The sequence below is a fragment of the Camelus ferus genome, chromosome 11 (assembly GCF_009834535.1).
Source record: "Camelus ferus isolate YT-003-E chromosome 11, BCGSAC_Cfer_1.0, whole genome shotgun sequence".
NCBI lineage: Eukaryota > Metazoa > Chordata > Mammalia > Artiodactyla > Camelidae > Camelus > Camelus ferus.
Window position 1 is genome coordinate 17,657,177 of NC_045706.1, and position 15,078 is coordinate 17,672,254.

Consider the following 15,078-nt stretch of genomic DNA (forward strand, 5'->3'; position numbering starts at 1 on the left):
AAAATTAAAGACAGAGAATATTAAAAGCAGCAAGGGAAAAGCAAGAAGTTATCTACAAGGAAACTCTCATAAGACTACCAACTGATTTTTCAGGAGAAACTAGTAGGCCAGAAGGGAATGGCATGATATATTTAAAGAGATAAAAGAGAAAAGCCTACAATCAAGAATACTCTACAAAGCAAGGATTTGATTCAGATTTGCAGGAGAGATCAAAAGTTTTACAGACAAGTAAAGGCTAAAGGAGTTCAACACCACAAAACCAGCTTTACAAGAAATGTTGAAGACAAGGCTGTAACTAGAAATATGAAAATTAAAAAGGAAAAATCTCATTGGTAAAGGAAAATACACAATAAAGGTAGATGAACCACTGATAAAGCAAGTAGGAAGGTTAAAAGATAAAAGTAGTGAAATCATCTATATCCACAATAAGTAGTTAAGGGATACATAAAATAAAAAGATGTAAAATATGATGTCAAAACAGTAAACAATGGGTAGGGAGTAAAAATGGAAGGTTGTTAAAATGCATTTAAACTTAAGAGATCAGCAACTTAAAATACATATACAGATATAGGTATACATAGATAGATAGTTGTATATAAACCTCATGGTAATTATAAACCAAAAATCTGTAATAGATACACACACACAGAAAAGAATCTAAACATAACACTAAAGACAGTCACCAAACCACAAGGGAAGGAAGCAAAACAAGAAAGGAACAAAAAGAACTACAAAAACAACCCCAAAACAATGGACAAAATAGCATTAGGTACTTACCTATCAATAATTATTTTAAGCGTAAATGGACTAAATGTGCCAAACAAGACACAGTAGTGGAATGGATACAAAAACAAGGCCCATATATATGCTGCCTACAAGAGACTCATTTCACATCTAAAGATACACACAGACTGAAAGCTAGGATATGGAAAAAGGTATTCCATACAAGTGGAAACAAAAAGAAAGCCATGGTAGCAATATTTATATCAGATGAAACAGACTTTAAAACAAAGACTGCAAGAAGAGACAAAGAAGAATATTACATAACGATAAAGAAATGAATCCAAGACAATGACATAGGAATTGTAAATATATATGCACCTAACAAAAGAGCACCTAAATATAAACAGCAAATATTACCAAATAAAGAAACTGAGAGTAACACAATAATAGTAAGGGACTTTAACACCCCACTGGCATCAATGGACAGATCACCCAGACAGAAAATCAATAAGGAAACACTGGCCTTAAATGATACATCAGACCAAATGGACTTAATAGATATATGTAGAGCATTAAATACAAAAGCAGTAGAATATACATTCTTTTCAAGTACACTTGGAACATTCTCCAGGATACATCACATGCTAGGCCACAAAACAAGTCTCAGTAAATTTAAGAAGACAAATTATATCGAGCATCTTTTCCACTCACAAGGCCATGAGACTAGAAATCAACAACAAAAATCTGCAAAAATAGAAAAAAAAAAAAAAAAAACCACACACACGGAGGCTAAACAATATGCTGCTAACCAACCAATGGATTATTGAAAAAATCAAGACAAAATTAAAACCTACCCAGAGACAAATGCAAATGAAAACATAATGACTCAAAATCTAAGCAAAACAGCAAAAACAGTTCTAAGAGGGAAGCTAACAGTGTTACAAGCCTACCTCAGGAAACATTAAAGAAATCTCAAACAACCTAATCTTACACCTAAAAGAACTAGAAAAAGAACAAACAAAATCCAAAGTTAGAAGGAAAGAAATCATAAAGATCAGAGCAAAAATAAATGAAATAGGGAGTAAAAAAAAAAAAAAAAAAAAAAAAAAAAAACAATAGAAAAGATCAATGAAACGAAGAGCTAGTTCTCTGAAAAGATAAACCAAATTGATAAACCTTTAGCCAGACTCATCAAAGAACAGGAGAGGGTTCAAAAAAATAAAAACGGAAATGAAAAAGGAGAAGTTACAACTGGCACCAAAGAAATACAAAGAGTCACAAATGATTACTATAAACAGTCAATAAAATGGACAATCCAGAAGAAATGGACAAATTCCTAGAAAAGTATAATCTCCCAAGACTGAATCAGAGAGAAATATAAAATATGAACAGAACAATTATCATAAATGAAATTGAATCAGTAATCAAACATTCTCAACAAACAAAAGTCAAGAACCATATAGATTCATTGGTGAATACTACCAAACATTTAAAGAAAAGTTAGCACATATCTTTTTAAAACTATTCCAAAAAATTACAGAGGAAGGAGTGTTTCCTAAGTCTAAATTCTAGGAGGCTAGCATCACCCTAATACCAAAACCAGAAAAAAACACTGCAAAAAAAAAAATTACTGGTCAATATCATTGATAAACAGATGCAGAAATCTTCAACAAAATCCAACAATATATTGAAAGAATAATACACCATGGTCAAGTGGGATTTATCTCAGGGATACAAGGATGGTTCAATATCCACAAATCAATCAATGTGATACATCACACTAAGAAATTGGGGAATAAAAATCATATCGTCATCTCAATAGATGCAGAAAAAGCTTCTGACAAAATCCAGTATCCAATTATGATAAAAAAATTCTCAAAAAAGTGGCTACAGAGGTAAGGTATCTTAACACAATAAAGGTCATTTCTGACAAGCCCACAGTTAACATTATACTCAATGGTGAAAACCTAAAAACAGGTTCTCCAAGATAAGGAACAAGACAAGGATGCCCACTCTCACCACTTTGATTCAACATACTATTTTAAGTCCTAGCTGTAACAATCAGAAAAGGTTTTAAAATCCAAATTGGAAAGGGAGAAGTGAAACTGTCACTGTCTGCAAATGACAAAGAAAATTCTAAAGACACTATCAAAAAACTACTAGAACTCCTCAATGAATTCCATAAAGTTGCAGGTTTACCAAATTTATCATCAGAAATTTGTTGTGTTTCTATACACTAACCAAACTATCAGAAAGAGAAATTAAGAAAACAATCTCATCTGCAGTAGCATCAAAAAGAATAAAATATCTGGGAATAAATTTTAACTAAGGAGGTTAAAGACATGTTCTCAGAGAACTATATGACTCTGATGAAAGAAACTGAAGATGAGACAAACAGATGGAAAGATATACCATACTCATGGATTGGAAGAATTACTACTGTTAAAATATTAATTCCATACTACCCAAGGAAATCTACATTCTAAGCAATCCCTATGAAAATAGCAATGGCATTTTTCAGATAACTCAGATAATTCTAAAATTTGTATGAAAATGCAAAAATTATCCCCAAAAGTCAAAATAATCTTAAGAAGACAACAAAACTGGAGGTATCATACTCCCTGATTTCAAATATACTATATATATATATTTTCATTCAGTTAACATTTTATTTCATACTAAATGCCATGCACTGTGCAAGCTAGTTATGTGAAAATAAGACACAGTCCTTGCCTCCTAAGCTTACAAACAAGTGGAAAAAGCAAGAACACAGTGTGGTAAGAGTCACTGAAGCACAAAGAGAAGGCACTTAAACCAGCCTTGGAGTTTGGGGGAATCAGGAAAGGCTTCTTCTTAAAAGAGATAACATCCAAGGAGAAATCAACTAAAAAGAGTGGAGGGGATCAGGAATCCTGGAGTCGTCCCGATTCCCCTCTGTCCTTCAACTCTCATATCCTAACAATCACCAAATCCTACCCATTCTTCCCCTAAAATTTCTCGTAACTCAACTTCTCTTCATTCTCATTGCCACTCTCCTGCTCCAGGGTACCCCAAAGTCCTCTACTAGCCTTGTAACTGGTCTCACCAAATCCACTCCTCATCCTGTTCCTAATCTAATCACTACACCGTACTTAGTGTGATCTTTCACATACTCAAATTTAAATAAGCTGCTATCCAATTTGAAACACTTGGGGGTTGGGGTGGGGAAGAGTTGGTGGCCCCACAAACATGGCTCTCAGGATAAAATCCATGCTTCCCTATTTGAAACTTCCCCTATCAGAACATTAATCATACTGTATTATACTTGCCAGGTTAGTTGTCTGATTCCCTCAGTTAAAGTAATGGGAAAATAGGGACTCTTCCGTCTTTTTCACAATTGTATCCTAATATTTAGAAATAATACTTAACAGTTATATTTGCTGAAAGAAATAAAAATATTTGTTAACTTGGCTTTAACTACCCTACTAGGTAGCAGCCTCCTTACAATTTTTACTCTACAAAACATTTTACTACTTCAAAGATATTAAGATATTATGAACTTTTTATTAAGTACACAATAAACACTTGTTAAGGATAGGTGAACCACAGACAAAAACAAAAAAATCTTTTCTCTTTGCATAGAGTTCCCCTATACTCTACTTAAAATTAAATCACTCAGATTATGTCATGAATATCTAAAAAGTGGCAAGATTTCAACTGTATTTTCCTTTGTCTATAAAGATCTGCAATGCTGCTTATTCTCTTACATAGTTTAAAGGACAAAAAAACTGCTCTCCTCTCCAAATCACATAAAGCTAGTTTAAAAAGGAATCTTTAAAACTGGATGATCAAAGATCAAGAAAGCACCCCAAATTAACATGTTCAAGGGAATGTTACGTTCAAGAGAGAAATGGAAAAACACATACTCAAGCAGCATAAGTGAATATGAGGTAAAATTAGCTTTTATGGAGGCTAAAGAAATAGATGTCTAAAAAATAATAATAAAATGCTCTATACTAGTCTGTGTTAGTTAGAATCATGCCAGGAGTGTACAACTCATAGCACCTTTAAATTCATTCATTTAACTTTGGTAAGGAGGCAAGATGAAATAGTTTGGACTCACGTGGAGAGAGACAGGACTAAATTTTATGTACTAGCAAACACATGAGAGTTTTGCAGGAAATCTGGTGTTCTTTCTTATGGGAAAGCATAAGACTTATGTAATTTTGATTATGAGCAAACAAAGTTTTGAGCAAAGATCTGAAAATTCCTGTTTACCAAACCTAAAAATTAAACTATAATTGAGATTACAGCTCTCTCGTATAACACTTCAACTCACCATACACAAAAACTGCAAGGGGGAAGATATAGTTCAAGTGTTAGAGCGCACACTTAGCACGTACAAGGTCCTGGATTCAATTCCCACTACCTCCTCTAAAAATAAATAAATAAACCTAATTACCTACCCCCACCAAAAATATAAAATACATAAAAAACTGCAAGACTCTCCAGCAAAACAAAAGGCAGGTGTGGGGGTAGGAGAGAATTAAATGTCTCAGTTTAACCAGGATATAATTTTAAACATTAAATATCTTAACCAAAATTTATCTGAAAAGCCCTTATGCCACGTACTCTCAAAAAAAAAAAAAAATTTACCTGTGAATATTTGCTTAAACTGCTTTTCTTTCCAAGGAACTCAAAACATGTTACACATAACTTAAGTATTACCAAAATATACTTTAGTCTTCACTTAACATGGGCTAATTGGCAATAAGTCAAAACATTGGTTACCTAATTATCAGCGTAGAGCAAAAGAGATAAAACGTAAATCTATCTTAGGTTATATGCACTAAAGTGACCACAGTATTCAAAAAGTATTTTCAATTTAAATGATTTTCAGTAATTTTAAGCTAAAAATTAATTACATTTAACTTTTTTGTCTATGTATAAGCCCACACATTCCTTCACTAGATTTTATCTGATTATAAATCCTTTCCATTACTCATTCTACAAACTATTTATCAGAAATTGTCAGAAAAATATAAACAAAAATAAATGTACTACACATAGCAAGATTAGAGGAGTGTGTGGTCTCAAGGTAGGTATCTTATATTTAAGAATCAGTATTTAGTAAGTTGCCATTATTATAAAATAAATAGCCTTCCTCAAGTTTAGATGTCCATTTTTGAGACTATTTAGATGAAGACAATATGCTCAACTAATTATGTTATTTATCTACTTATCCTGATGATAGCTGTTAAAATGGGGGAGGTAATTAGGTTTACATATTTATTTTTTAAGTGGCAGTACTGGGGATTGAACCCAGGCCCTCATAAATGCTAAGCATGCATTCCACCACTGAGCTATATCCTCCTATTCTCTGTATTGTATTTTTTTAAATATTCCAAAGAAAAAAATCGTCCTCACACAAGATCAAAGGAAATACACTGAACAGCCAGGCCCAATTTAACTTAAAGTTAATAAAGAATTTCTCCCATCAGAAGCTACTCAACATATTGAAAGGCAGCCCTTGCTTATATTTTTGAATATACATTTTAAGAAATTTATTTCTGTAATTTAACACATTGAATCTAACCAGTTCCCAACTTGTATGTACTGTCTACTATCATGTGACTGTAACTGCAAAATATGATTCCCACCTAGTTTACAGTTTTGATGTAAAAAATTCTTACATCACAAAAACGTAAATCGTTTAGTAACTTGCTGGTAGCAAGTGATATATTATTTAAATCATCCAGAAAGAAAAAGTATTATCTGGGAATACTTAATTTAAATTACTCTCAGAGGCAACTCATATATGATCATATTGTTAGTTATAAAAACTGGATAATGATATAGTCAGAAAAAAGCTGTGCCAATTAATAAATTATTTTTATTCTTAGCACATGAATCTACATTTGTGGATTATTCATTTTCAAAGAATTTGAATACAATAAAATATAGCAAAATTTCAACTACATGAAACTTAATTTCAACTTTCTTTGATGAAACAAAATTTTCAAGATCTTGCCACAGGATCATTATTATTATATCAAGTATCATTGTGTGTGTGTGTGTGTGTGTGCGTGCGTGTATGGAAATGTCAGGTATAAGTGAACTCCAGTTGAAAAAAAGCCAGGTAAGTTTTTTATATTTTTGTATGCAGATAACTAGTTATGCATTAAAGAGTTACTGATAGAGTTAACACTACAAGAATTATATAGCTGACTTTTAAGGCAAATTTACTATATGCTTTCTTTTCACGTCACAAAAATCTTTAAACTAAAACACTTAACTCTAATATTCATTTGCCTGATATTACAATTAGTGAAGATCAACTCAGCCCCCTTTTTAATTAACAAAATAAACTGGTAAAAGTCAGTTTTATCAAATATCTTTACAACCCTACTGAACAATGGATATAGACTAGATTTTATTCTTTACAGTTAATTTCTAATCAGTTTCAGTATCTGGTTCTCACAGTCTGACATAACGCTGCAATTTAAATCATCCAGATTTAATTGGGTTGCACAACATTCTGGGAAAAATGTTTAAAATTATTTCCACTAAAGTTTTTAAGTCCCGTACACAAGCATCATGGAAATGTTTACATCAGAGTTGTCAAACTTTTTAAATAAAAATGTTAATAAATTTTAATACAATTTGTAATGTCTGTTTCAAAAATACTAACTCCATTTTTAAAAAGTCACTTTTCTCAAGTCCATAAATAATCCTTGCTTTTCATGCCCTATTTGCAACCTAAAACATTATTACCTGATTTATGTCACTCACACACTCACTCACTATCATTACATGTCATCATCTTTAGGTTCTTAGTGCCCAACCCAAAACCCAACACAGTCTCACATATTTTGGGGGCTTCAATACACTTTGTTCTTGTCCTAAATACTCATGTTCTGTGTGTACTACTATAAGCTATTATATAACAGGAGGTGGGAAAAATTAAAAAATACTGCAGCACTATAAGCCATTTAGCATGCTGAGTTTCCACAGTGGCTTAGTGGGTGTTCTGAAACTAGGCCATATTTCTAGTATTAAGAATTTCAAATCACTACTTCCAAAGTACAGAAATAAATGTTTTCAAGATCAAATCATAAAGCCTTACTATTTTAAGCTGCCTGGTATATAAGCATCCCATTTCTATGAGTTTAAAACTGTAATTAACACATGGCAGATAAACCAATACTTGTTTTAGCAGCAAAATAAGAAATAACTAGCTCTTTACCTATCCTTATATAGTCACAGAATTCAACAGATTACAAAACTAAGACAAAATGCAATTTATCTGAACTAGAACTAAAGCCCTTTAGTGAAATGTCAAATTCTTTATCCCAGGAAGATACAGAAAACAAAACTGAATTAAAGATAATCCATTTCAAGTTACCCAAGCTGTTAGACTCTACATACTTATAGCAAAGAAGTAATTATGACCTCTGGTCTAGTTTTTCCAGTCCAGGTCACCAGAAAATGCCAAAAAAATAAAACTTACTGTCTTTAACAGATAAAAAGCTGTGGAAATATTTATGCCATTTTGTTTTACCATTGCAACAGGTATGTTTTCATTTAAAACTGATGACAAAAACATATTATTACTCAATTTTACCTATTTCATAGCTAAGTACACAAAGAAACACATGTAAAACCTACAAATTGTAATGTAGTAATTTTTTTAAATGTCTTCTTTATAAATTTTTTTTCTATTGAAGGATAGTCTATTTACTATTTTTAATCTTTTTTTTAATGCAAGTACTGGGGATTGAACCCAGGACCTCGTGCATGCTAAACATGTACTCTATCACTGAGCTATACCTACCCTACTACAAGGTAGTAATATTATATTGCACTGATTCAGTACTTTCAGACAATTATTTGCTTCAACTTAATTTTACTCAATAAATACTGATAATGCCTACTATATTTCATTAAGCAAATCTTTCCATTAACAAAGGGTTAACACATTAAAAATTTCAATTGTATTATTTTAGACAGAACCCTTTCTGAAATATATGCTCCTGTCATCTTTAACAAAATCTACTAACAGTAATTAATCTCTTTGTCATGATCCTATATGAACTTACACTGCTATAGTGTTCTACATGTAAAACAAATGGCATCTTAAAAGATTTTAAATGTTTATCACATCAAGTTGCCTTAAACTGCTATTAAATGTCTTATATCTGCTCTTTATGTATTTTCCCTTTGCTATTATTTTCAACTCTCATATGGCCTCTAGGAGTACCCCAGTCCTTTTTACATTTGGTTACCAAACATTTTTAAGTTGTACATTATGAGAGAGAGAGAAAAAAAAAAAAGCCCTCAATTAAGGCCTGAAGAGTTCTAAAAGCAGGAAATATGTATAAGAGCAAAAGCACTATGACATCACTGTCTTTTTTAGTGGTCTGTTTGTTTGGGGGCTCTGAACTATTAATTTAAACTAATTTTCTATTAGGAGCCTACAAGGTCTAGACATTGTATACTGGAGAAATGGTAGTAAGGAAGGTAGACATAGTTGATGCTCACTATGAAGCTTACAGTATAGCAAAAAAGACAGACATTAGACACATCATTACAAAAATGGTGAGTTTCATAAAAGGGGAAATACAGGTGCTAGGGACCTTAAAAGAGGAGAATCTAACTAGAGATCAAAGAAGGTCTTCCAAAGGATGTGTTAATGAGGTCTGAAGGGCAACTAGGAGGTAAGCCAGGTGAAGAGTGCATGGGGTTGTATCCAAGGAGGTGATAGCAGAAAGTTTTAGTTTCCTTGAGATAAATGAAGTGCAACATTTATAAGGTAATTACTAAAATGTGAAAATTTTTAAAAGGAATTTCTCAGATAATAAAAATAACTGGAAGGATCAAAATAAACGAAAAGAGATTTAAAATGGGAAACTATGGCACTCTGCAGAGAATGAAGTTTGGAATGGCAAAGAAGATCCCCTTATTGTGCCCTCAAATAAGTATTAAATCATACTGTATAAAAATTACTTAATATACAAGTTCAGAGAACTTTTAAATCATATAAGGCCACACAGACTTGTACCAGGATATAACTGCTGATCATAGTCTGACTTACATAAGTAAAAAGTGGCATTTTGAAATAAGTATGGAAAGAGGTTTTTTAAATGTTCTCAGAAAAATGTATTTTAAATGTTTGTATAATGAAAACTTACCATCAGTTCTAAGGAAGTTCATAAATGTTACTCTTAACATGATACATAAACGCTGAGAAAAAGATATTTAAATATTATTTTAAAATATATTATCATATCATTACACAAGTTCTAAGCCTGGGAATTATTCCACATTAGGTTGATATGTTCTCTTGGTATTTAATTAAAATATTAATGGAAAACACACTTACTTAAAAGTTTTAAATAATAATCTGGAGCAACTCCCGAACATTAATATAGACCCATAGTTCAAGGCTCAAATTAAATGAGGCACACAAGCAGTAATCTCTAAAAATATAACTTTAATGAAAGCCTACTGTGTCACCTAAAATAGTAGGTCATGCACGGACTCCAAATTGTTATTAACCTGCAATTCTCTAAGTGGACCTTAATATTTCTAATTTCTATGCTTGTTCTACCTTCTACCTATCCTACTATTCCTCAAGAGTTAGTTCAGGTCGTATCCTCAAGGAAGTATTGCTGGTTATATATACAGTCTAAGTCTTAACTCATCTGAGTTCTTCAGTGTATACAGCTATCAAAGCACTTGTCACATTGTAAAACAATTAACTACTGATTTGTCCCATTCATGCAACAAACCAAGAACCTACTGAAATCAGGAAACATAGTACACTTATCTTAGTACCTTCAGTCTGGAGCACATATGGCATTGAGTAGTAATAAAAAGTCTATGACATTAGTAAATATGAAACTGTAATTAATACATATTTACAGAAAATGTAAAGTTACCTTAAGACTATCTGCAAAACTGTTTAACGTCCTGAAAGCAGGAAGGAGTGTTGTTCACACAAAACTGAGGAAGCCCAAATTTAACTGATGAAATTAACTCTATACTCTAAACATCAATGTCAGAACAAGTCACTTTCACTTCACCTCCAAGACATTAGAAAAACTAAAAGAAAAAAGATTGATCTGTCAACTGTGAAACTACTTAATTAAAATTGTAGGATTTATAAATAGTGTTTGAGGGCAAATAAAATGCTTAAATTGTGAGTGTTCACAGTGCCATAAACATTAAAAGACCGGCATGCCAAAAACTTCATAAAAGTCTTTCAGGTTCATTTCACATAGGGACTAATTATACTCTACTTAGGTCACCTGTAATGTTTTTCCTTTAAGCAATATGTTCATTCTTTCCAATAAAAGAACCCTGACCTTTTACAGCATGCACTAATTTTTGCAATCAGTTCTGATCTTTAGCAAAGTTTTTCAATGAGATATATAGTGTGAAATCATCTAATTAGTTCTTTAAAATCTTGGTAATGAGAATGTCACACTTTCCCAAAAAGCACGTATGTTACAAACATTGCAAAAGCTGAAGAGCCCTTTGTAATTAGAATACTCTTCATATATTAGAACTTTGAGTTAAAGATGTGCTAAAACCTGAAAACTAGGGGGAAATGCCAAACTACGATAGAAGGAACATTAGTTTACCTTAAAATAAAGCAATTACATATTTTAGAACATAAATCAGTTTCTTAGAGTTATGCATGTTATTTTCAACCTTTACTGACTGACAACTACATTTCAGAGCACTCTATACCAAGTTTAAGCAAACCATAGGTCACCCTATAACTTAGAAATTTTTCAGATTTTAAAAGTCAGCGTAGACAGAGGTAGGAAAATACAAAATTTTAACTACTACATTAACAGAGAAAAATATTTCCAGAAAGTTATAGAGCACAACTTTGAGGCAATGTAAAATTCAGAAGACAGGAATAGCAAAATTTACATATATATTATTTAGTCTATATAAGATTTACCCTCAAATTATAATATGCCTAATGTGTCATATGTAATGCATGAAATGTAAGCCTAACAATAAGTGAAAATAGCGACAAACTTTACATTTGAAGTACTCATTTCTCAAGTACCACATAAAAGTACTAAATCTATCACTCTGCTGATAAATTATAGCCAACTTCTAATTCATCAATAACAAAATATTTGCCAATTCCCTACTAGTCTTATTAATAAATGTCAAAATATTTATTTTATATCTATATTTCCTCTCCTAATTGATATTTTATAAACTAGTTCAAGAACACTTTCACCAAGGCCAAGACAAAAACCTAAGAATTCATTTAAGGACTTGTGGGTTAACATAGTTTGTTGTCTTTTATTGTTTGGGAGGTTTGGGAGTCTTGTTTTTTAAAAATTATTATAAGCATGGATTTTATGTTTTTCATACATGAATGATAAAGGGAACTGAGTCCTAAAGATATAGTATTTCATTTAATCTTCAAATTCCAAAAAAAAATCATCCTTATATACTCATGTACAGGTTAGAGTATATTTTTTATTAAAAAACACAAGAGTTTGATTTTTTCCTCATAATACATTTAAAATCTAAAAGCTATTTAAATTGTTTAATGAACATGAGTCTTAATGAAATATTAAACAACATATATTGATAATCCAGCATATTTCCAAAACAAGTATGACTGCAATTTAATGGTCTGGATAACAAAGAATTTCAGTTTCATTCACCCTTCCCCCCACAATTCATATAGGTAAGCCAAGGCAAAAAATATACCAGCAGCTTTTCAGAAGCCATCTTTGGGAGCATTCCACATAGAATTCTGATTCATATCTCTCTGAACGTGGGACAAGACCTGTCCCAAGCCACTGAAGAAACAGTAATATTTAAAAGGCATAATTCCAGCAAGTACAACAAAACAATTTATAATTTTAGTGTTTCTTTTCAAAAGTGAAAATTTTCAAATTTCTGACTGGTTTCTAGTTCACAAGTTGCTGTATGAGTCTACCTGCTACAATTATCAAGACACAGCTCTAACTTTTTGAATATGGTAGCTTAAAAACTGGAAAAACAGATCCAGCTGTGAGCTATTAATGTATTTCTTAATATCCTTCTTTAATCCATAACAACTTATAACATATAACAGAAAAATTTAAGCTCTTGAAAATTGCATTACCTGTCAGAAATCAGAAAACAAATGTTAACCTGAGATAAATGTTTTCTTTCAAAACTGAACACCTTGAGAAAAGTGGTAACCTTAGAGATAGGCTAAGTCCGTATCTCCAAAATAACGTTTCAAAAACATAGTTTTATATGTCAGCTTTATGTTACATGTAAGCCATTTGAGTGTTAAAAACCTTAGATAAAGCCTTTATTTGTTTGTGGTCTATTTCTCAAATACATATTCATAATTAAATAAAAGTTTTACAGTACACCTTACGTGTCCAAATTAGTATTTAAAGAATTTATCATATTCCGTCTAAGATCCTTATGTAGGGAATAGTCATTTACATACTTATTTCAAATAATTATTGTCACATAGAAAAACATCAACACTTGATACATTCAAACTACAAATGTAAGCCTGCTGAATGTTACAAATTGCACCCAACAGCTAACTCTCTTCAAATACTTAGTAACAAACAGTTACAAGGGCTATGGCGTGGAAGGTTGAGGGTAGAGATTAGTAACTAATAAACTAAGGTCTTTAAAACTAAGACAACCTTTCAGTGTTGATGCTACATTTAGATACAAAAATACTTGGTTACACAGGTGTACACTAGGATTCTGAAAAACAATAGTTTTAGATAAAATAATCCATTACTCTGAGTAGATACTAGAAGGTGTTGACATTTATGAAGAAGTGTACAAAACTGCACAGGTGTAAGATCAGCTAAAGGCTGTTGGTACTTATCGTGATGGAGGCAAATACTATACAGCCCACGTCTGCAACCCAATTTTGCTTAAGTATCCCCAGAGACTTAGAAAACATTTCTTCGGGTAGGTTGCAAAATACCGCTTCCTCTTTTATTCTCATCACCCCCATTATGATACAAAGCAACAGACAGACAAGAGAATCAAATCAACTCTAAGGATTGAAACCTTACACACACACACACACACAAACACACACACAAGCATCTTCTTTACAACTACCAAAACGGTATTCATTTCACCTGTTTGTAAATTCATACTAACACAATTACACCATAAACCCGCAGCTGATTTTTAAAAGGGGGGGGGGGGGAGATTAAAGGTTTGGAGTCATTCTTCTTCTACCTAGGCAAGGGGCGGGGGAGGGGGATGGTACAAAACAATGGAAACTGAGGGGCTGGGGAAAAATCGTTTTGTCCTGAAGCCTCTAACGTTTAGAGCGGGATGAGGCGGGGGTGGGGCAGAAGAGTACTTTTCCTCTATCTCTAAAAGCTACCAAGGAAAGGTTGCCATTAAGCATGTCCAACAGAGCAGTCTTGGATGCCTACAACTCGCTTCACCAAGCAACACACCCAAAGCCGACTCACCACTCTTCACCGAAGGGAGAGGAGCCAGAGAAGCGCGGTGGGCTCTGGGGAGGGGGCGAGGAAAGACTCCACCCCGTATCACTACCGCTGCGCCAGGGCCCCCGCCAACGATTTCCACGCCCACAGGGCGCCCCGCAGCCCGGGCCCGGTGATCCCGGGAGTCGAGTGGAGCAGGACCGTCCGCCGGGCGCCCCCAGCCCCGGCTCTAGCGACGGTTAGTCTCCGCCGGGGCGCTGTCCCGGCCGCCCGTCGCCCCTGCAGGCCCAGCCCCGGCCGCTGTCAACCGGCCGGCTCTCTCTTGGCGCCGGGTGCGGGCGGAGCGAGAGACCGGCTCCGAGAGCCCGGCCCTCCCGGAGACAGCACCCAGGAAAGCGGCGGCGGCGCCTCCCAGGGCCCCAGTCCCTCGGGCCTCACCCCGGCCCCACCGGCTCCCGCCTGTCAGGGCGCGCGGGGCCTCCCCCTATCGACAGCCAGCCCGACCGCCCGATGGGCAGGAAGGAAGGCAAGAGGAACCGGCCAACAGGCACCCTCCCGCCTCAGCGGCCCCTGGTTACCGTCAGGAGCCCCGACTCCGCCATCCTCCTCTCTCGCCCTCCTTCCTCCTCCTCCTTGGAAGCGACGCTGCCCAACCGCCGCCCCCCCGGGCCCCCTCCCCCGCTCGCCCCGCCCCGCCCCGCCCGCCTCTCCACACACTCTCTCTCCTACCGCCCCGCCCCACCCCTCCGGCACAGGCCCGTCAATCGCTGGGGAAGAAAAACGGGCGGAGCCAGGGCAACCGACGCTGCCCAATCAGAGTGAGGCGCCACCGCCAGCGACGCTACCCAATCAGAGTGAAGCACTGGCGCTAGCTTCCCTCTCTCCGCCCTTTTCCTTTCCTGGGTTC

General features: G+C 34.7%; 1 protein-coding gene across 3 annotated transcripts in view; it reads right to left on the reverse strand.

Annotated features, from left to right (window-relative positions):
* The window catches only part of SHOC2 (SHOC2 leucine rich repeat scaffold protein), an 84,877-nt gene that overhangs the window by 69,303 nt on the left and 496 nt on the right, over nt 1–15,078 (reverse strand). Inside the window, exon 1 of one of the 3 annotated variants that reach the window (XM_032490944.1) lies at nt 14,750–14,853. The exons of 1 other annotated variant lie outside the window; for it this stretch is intronic. The gene's annotated coding sequence lies outside the window, so the exon portion shown is untranslated. Of the gene's footprint in view, nt 1–14,195; nt 14,667–14,749; nt 14,854–15,078 lie in introns of those variants that run through there. One more of the 3 variants, XM_032490945.1, reaches the window with a different exon arrangement.